Source organism: Pygoscelis adeliae, unplaced genomic scaffold, assembly GCF_000699105.1.
Source record: "Pygoscelis adeliae isolate BGI_AS28 unplaced genomic scaffold, ASM69910v1 Scaffold1101, whole genome shotgun sequence".
Classification (NCBI taxonomy): Eukaryota; Metazoa; Chordata; class Aves; order Sphenisciformes; family Spheniscidae; genus Pygoscelis; species Pygoscelis adeliae.
In genome coordinates this window covers 28,573-34,658 of record NW_008824073.1, presented here as the reverse complement: position 1 = coordinate 34,658, position 6,086 = coordinate 28,573, and the positions used below count along the sequence as shown (strand labels likewise).

The window sequence follows — 6,086 nt, the reverse complement described above, 5'->3', positions numbered from 1 at the left end:
CCCACCAGCCCCTGCCTCCCATGGCACCCTGGCTCGTCGGCCAGCCCCGGAGGGATGGTCCGAGGTGAGGGGACATCCCCTCTCCTCCAGCCAACATCCTCGCTGGCAAAAGCCGCCGGCCGTAGCTGCGGGCATCCTCGACGCACGAGCAGCGCCCTGCATGGAGCCAGGCGGCCGGAGGGGCCGTGCCGGGTGCCAGCGAGCACTGGTGTGACTGTGGGGCATCCCGCACCGGGAACCCCGACTTGCTTTTTTTTTTTTGCCAGGAGGGGGGGGTTTCTTTCTCCTGTATTATTTTAGCAATAATCCCAGCAGCAAGGAAGATTTATGGCGTTCGTCAGCCTCTCTGCAAAATCATCAATAAAGGCAGACAATACAATTTACTCAAACCTCCCTGGAAGCTCAACAGCTCTGGAGGGGAAAACACGGGCAGCCATTAAAGTTACAGAGCCGGGCGTCTCTCTGCGGTGCAAAGAAAAGGAACCAATTAATACGGGAGGGGGTGGCTGGGGCTTAATCCTTCTGGGAGAGCAGAGCTGGTAAAATATTCCAGCTCGGGGAAGGCGTTAGTTTTTCCAGCTAGACAAGTGTGCTTGTTCTCCTCTTAATTGCACAGTTCCACTTCCGAGGGGAGGAAGAGCCACTGAGGGTTTGCTTGTGGGCTTCTCAACCCTGGGTTGAGAAGGAAGGGGGAATGGCAAGCTCCCCCAGGAACGTCGTCCCCTCGGTGGGCAAGACGAGCCGCCCCGCCAAGCCCAAGCCGGGAGCACCCTCCAGGCTCGCTGCTGCTCCTCAGGGTTTGAAACGAGAGGAATGTCCCCACGGTGCTGCCGGGGAGGTGTGAGCTCCCCTGGTGATGGCTTCGGTGTGAGCCGTGCTCTCACGGCATCGCTGCTGAGCGCGCACGGCAAGGCCCCGCTTGCTACGTCCCCACCGGAGCCAGGCTGGCAGCAGAGGGATCAACGGACGCCAGAGGACTTCGTGGCTTATCAGGCATCACCCCACCTCCATCCCAGAGCACCAGGGGAAGGAAAACCCATCCCCTCTCCCTTCCCTGCCAAATCCCCTTCCTCCCCTGGCACCCCACCACTGTCCTCCACCACCAGCAGACCCCAGGGAATCCCCATGGAGCCAGGGACCAGGTGGGAAACACCCACAAGACCCGAATCCCCCTCGTCCACAGACCACCCCTGGCGAAAGACAGCGGAGCTGCCGCCATGAGCACCAGCCCAGGGATCCTTTCCTCCTCCCCGCGCCATGCGTGGCCCTCGCTTTATTTACCGCATACTGTTTCCCACCCTGCTGGGAAGACAGAATTATTCATTTCCTCGCCAGCTTTTCTGTGGTGCGCATCACTACAGCGCTGAGTGCTTTGCAAACAATAATTAATTAACCTCTGCAGCCCGCCTTGTGCACACGGGGGAATCTGCTCGTCCCCCTTTATTCCAGGGGAAGAGACGCAAAAGTGGGACTCGCTCCGAGGTGGGAGCCCCACTTTCCAGCGTGAGCCTCCGAAACGCCCACGGGCCAAGGCAAAGCTCCCTCTGTCACCTTGAGTTTGGGGTTTCGTGGTTCGAAGTGGTGCTGGAGTGCTTGCCGCTGACAGGTTCAACCTCCAGGATGGGGAGCACGGGCTCAGGTTGATTCTCGGACACGTTTCTGCCGACGGTCTCCTTTGATTCAGCCCAGAGTGATTCAGCCCAGTTGGGCATGTGGACTATGAGAGCTTGCGGTGATGGAGACGTGGGCAGGAGCCTCACCGAGTGCTTGGATGCAAGAAGGTTGAGGTAAGGGAGAGCCGAGAGACTGTGGCAGATCTCTGGGCTCAGCCCAGGCTGGGTGACGCCCTGCGAGCGCCAGCTCTCATCCACCCACAGAGAAAGGCTCCGGCACTCGACCGACAGCACCACGCAAGGCTGCACACTCCCTCGGGGAGCACTCCGGAAACCCTGGCGGGCTCCAGGAGGGAGCAGGGCTTTTTTCAGAAGGATAAATTTTGATCCGATTACGTTTCTCACTTCGAGACAAGGCAAAAGCTTTGCCCGCACTTGAAGCTGCCACTACAAGTTCCCAGCCGACAGCGCAGGCCAACCCTCCAGGGTCCCAGAAATGCTGACCGCCATTTGCCAGAGGAAGGATCGGGTCCCTGCAGCGTGCCTGGGCTCTCAGTCAGACTTCGGCTCTGCCTTTTAGGCTGGCGGGTCCCAGAGGGGCTCCTGGGCTGTAAGGAGATCCTTCACCCACAGCCAAAAGGGTGGGTGACAAAAGCCCAGCTGAGTCTTTTGGGGTGCACAGGTAGGCAGGAACAGCCTCTGCAACGGCGGCCTGAGGAAAGGGAGGCTTGCAGGGGGGACAGCCCTGCTGCTGTCTCTGAAGCCGGCAGCGTCCTTGTGCTGCAGCGCCCATGCTCCCAAAGCTGGTGTCTAAGACATGAGCTGTCAGCCATGAGGGAAAGCGGCTGTTCCCACGCCGGGGTGCTCGGCGCTGGGCAAAGCACAGGGGCCGGGTGAGGATGAATCGCAAGGAGGATCGCTGCAGGCAGAGATGGGCGCGAGGAAGGGATGGGACACTCGGCAGGCACATCTGCAGCCAGGAGGGATCCTCCTGCGATGCGCAAAGAGGGCGACAGGCGTCATCAGCATGGACACAGTGTCATGTCACACCTCCACACCCTGCCAGGAAGGTCACAACCCTTCGTTGCCGGTGCTGGGCTTCATCATAGCACGAGGCTTCTTCCCCAATCCTAAATACCTTGTCAGAGCTGGAGGGATGTTGCCAAGGGATATAAGTAGGTCTTGGAAAAACAACCTCTCACCACCTGCTCTCCTTCTGGAACAACAGCAGCCGTCACCCCAAAAGTCAGCGGGAGATGTTTAGAGGGTATGGAGGAGGCAGCAGACGATGTTTCCAGCAGTGTGTGGAGGGCAGGGTGGAGGGAGAGCACCACAGATTATTATTAACTTGGCCTCGCAGCTCACGAGATGACAAGCTGAAGACTGTAATAGCTGCTCAAGGCAGGACTTGGTGACAAAAGCCCAAGCGTGGATAACAAATGCTGGAGAGGAGGAGAAAAAGAGAGGGAACGGGGGTAAAAAAATCCTCAACAATGAAAATAATCCCAAAACGTGTTGTGCACAACACCCAGTGGAGATTTCTAAAAACAGCTCGTGCGAAGCTATTTTAATCTCACTTTTGACAAGCGAGCGGGTGTGATAGAGAAGGGAGAGCACAGGGATTATACCCGGGACCGGGGCTTCGGCACAGCGCCGCAGGCAGGGGCACGAGCCTGGGACACAAACCTGAGCGGCAAGAGGTGTGGCCAGAGTCCCTGCCACGCATCGCGGGCATCGGCAGAGTGCTCCGCTTCGAAATGACGCCCGCTGGGTTTCTGCTGCGGCCGGGCTGTTGTGCAAACTGCGAGTGTGCCAAAGGACGAGACGGGAAACACGTTGGTGCTCAGCCCAGGCTCCGGCGGGGAGAACCTCCCGGAGCAGGAAGGAAAAGGCAGAGCGGTCTCTGAGCTCTGGGAAGAGGGGAGTGCTGGGGCTGCTGGAGAGCGAGCAGACGTGTGATGAAGAGGATAAATTGATAAGAACACCAGATAGGATGGGGAAAGCAGAGCCGGGAGGGGTTATAAGGCAAATTAACCTTCTTACGGTAAGTGCTGGGGGGGGAAGGGAGGCCAGTTAATGAGAGCCCGTGAACCATCGCCCCAGAAGGGAGCCGGGCAGGGGGCAGGGGAAGCCGAGGAGGTGAAAGGTGGCTGTAACAGCAGCCCGGAGAGCACAGGGATCTCGATGATCCTTGATGTGTCCTGCAAGAGTGCATGGGACTCAGCGGCCTCTCTGCACGAGCTGGGACTTTCCCAGATGGACAAAACCAAGCAGGAGAGATTTCACCTCCTTGGTGCATAGATCAAGCTCTGCCCGCAGGGATTGCCTCGATTCACAGACCATGAAAACTTGAGCACACACAGATTTTTCTCCAGACGGAGCCGCCGAGGTGCCCCAAGCAGTAACCAAGGCGGCCAGGACCTCCTCAGACGACTCTGGCGCTGGGTGAGTTAGGTTTTGGCTGCATCCCCACCCTGGGTCCCGGGGGGGGAAGCCAGGTGGCACGTTGTGGCGTCTTGCAGGATGAAGACGCTCCCAACCGCCGCATTCGGAGTTCACAAGGAGCTGCGCAACGTGTGGACGCACAAACTTGGGTACAGAAAGGACCTGTACGCCCCGTCAGCCCTCCAACCAAACCCAAACAGCTCCCATCCAGTCTCCTCCCAGGCGCTGAACGAAGCAATTCATTAACACATGGCTGGGTGTCTCCTGATGAATGAATCGGGAGGAGTCACAAACCACTTTTGGCTACTCCGCACGGAAAAAGGAGATGCTCTCGGGTGAGAATTACTCACTCTGCTCCAGTTACCTTACAATTCTTCAAGCGAAATTTCATCCCACCATCAATATGTTGGCAGCCAGCTGGAGATCCTCACAACCCTGCGCTCGTGCTAATTTGAGGCAAGACCCAGCTCTAGGGTTGGAGGTAATGGGACCGCTCCCCGCGCTGCCCGCGGCCGCTCCAGAAGGCCCCGAGTCTCGCTCCACCCGCGCGCCGTTCCCACCCCCCTCCAGCGCCGGGTATTTAACAAACATTGCCTCCCTTGCTGATCCTGGGAACACCCACCAGGGACTCCCATCCGCGCCGCAGAGCAGCCACCCGTTGGGCCACCTCCTCTTGAATGGGTTTACTCCTTCCCAAGATTGTTTCTCTTCCCAGATCAGCTAATTTTCAAGAAGCTTAAGAACACTTAAAAAATGCAGGTTAATGATGTCACCGCCTTTTTCACATCCTTTCCAAGGCCTAACAGAGTCGGAGAAGCTCCTCTCTCTGGCAGGGACCTCACTCTTTTGTCACCAGGTCCGTCATCCTGGGGTACGTCCATACGGATTTGCAGTAGCCAGGCAGTGCCCACGCAGCCTCCCCACACCCCACCCTCAGCACCTCTGCCTCCCCCTCTGCACGTTCCCACTCGATCTCCCGCCGCGGGGGCTTAGCTTTGGGTGCCTGTTTGCTGCCACCCTCATGACATGGGGTGGAAGGCTTGAAGCCCGCTCCCTCCCTGGCAGGGACGGTGCTGCCTGCACAGGGTCAGGAACCACCTCGCCTGCCTGACCCAGGCAGCCAACATCACCTCCTGGGGCTAACGACAGCCTTGAGAGCTCCTGAAATGCATCTGGGAAAGCCTCTGGGTGGAAAAGGAGAGGGCAAAGATGGCCACAGGTGGCAAAACCCCACTCCCAGCACAACCCTGGCCCCAAAACTCGCACAGGAGTTCGGCAACTATTTGACACTCAAGATCCCAGGCAGCAACGCAACCCCCAGGACAGCTTCAGCCACAGCCACAGCCCCGGGACAGCAGAACTCACACCCTCAGCCTGGCCACCTGGAGCACACCAGAAACGAGTCACGAGGCTGGGAACCCACCAGTAACACACTGCTGGGTGAAAACAGCCCCCGAATCACCTCGACAGGGAATATTTGTGACGCTGGGGTGGCAGGCACACGGCAAGCCGCAGTGCCTGCTGAAGGCAAATGGAGAAGTAGCCACAGTGACTGCTTCAAACAGGATAAGTAAGAAACCTGAGGCAGGACAGAAATGAACGGCAGGGAATAGGCATCTGTGCTGAGATGCTGGGGTAGGACCAGGGCCAGGAGAGTCAGAGGGCAAAGCCGGCAAGAACGGGTGCACAGCACCAGCACTGCGGTGCAGTGCCACAGCCTCTCTCCACTGGAAGACCCTGCGTGCCAGGATCAGGGGAGAGTGACCACCTCTAGGTCACGGACAAACTCACGCCATTGCAGGCTGGAGCTTCGGAACCCTCCTCACCTGACCTGATGGCTGTGTTGCTCTGCCAGCACCCCACCATGCTGGTGCCGCTCACCTGGAGGGGCAGCTCAGGAGCTGGAGGCAGGGCATGGCGCACAGGCAAGGGCAAAGCGAGACGGGCGTTAGATGGGGAGAGCCAGACACGTTCAGTTCTGGCTCAAATTTCCAACCACTCCAGTATTCCAGGTCAAGCCCAGCAGAG

The 6,086-nt window shown here is 58.6% G+C and overlaps 1 protein-coding gene across 1 annotated transcript in view; it reads right to left on the bottom strand.

Annotated features, from left to right (window-relative positions):
- The window catches only part of NUDCD3 (NudC domain containing 3), a gene marked incomplete at both ends in the record, with an annotated part of 35,593 nt that overhangs the window by 1,096 nt on the left and 28,411 nt on the right, over positions 1 to 6,086 (bottom strand). The gene's annotated exons all lie outside the window — the stretch shown is intronic.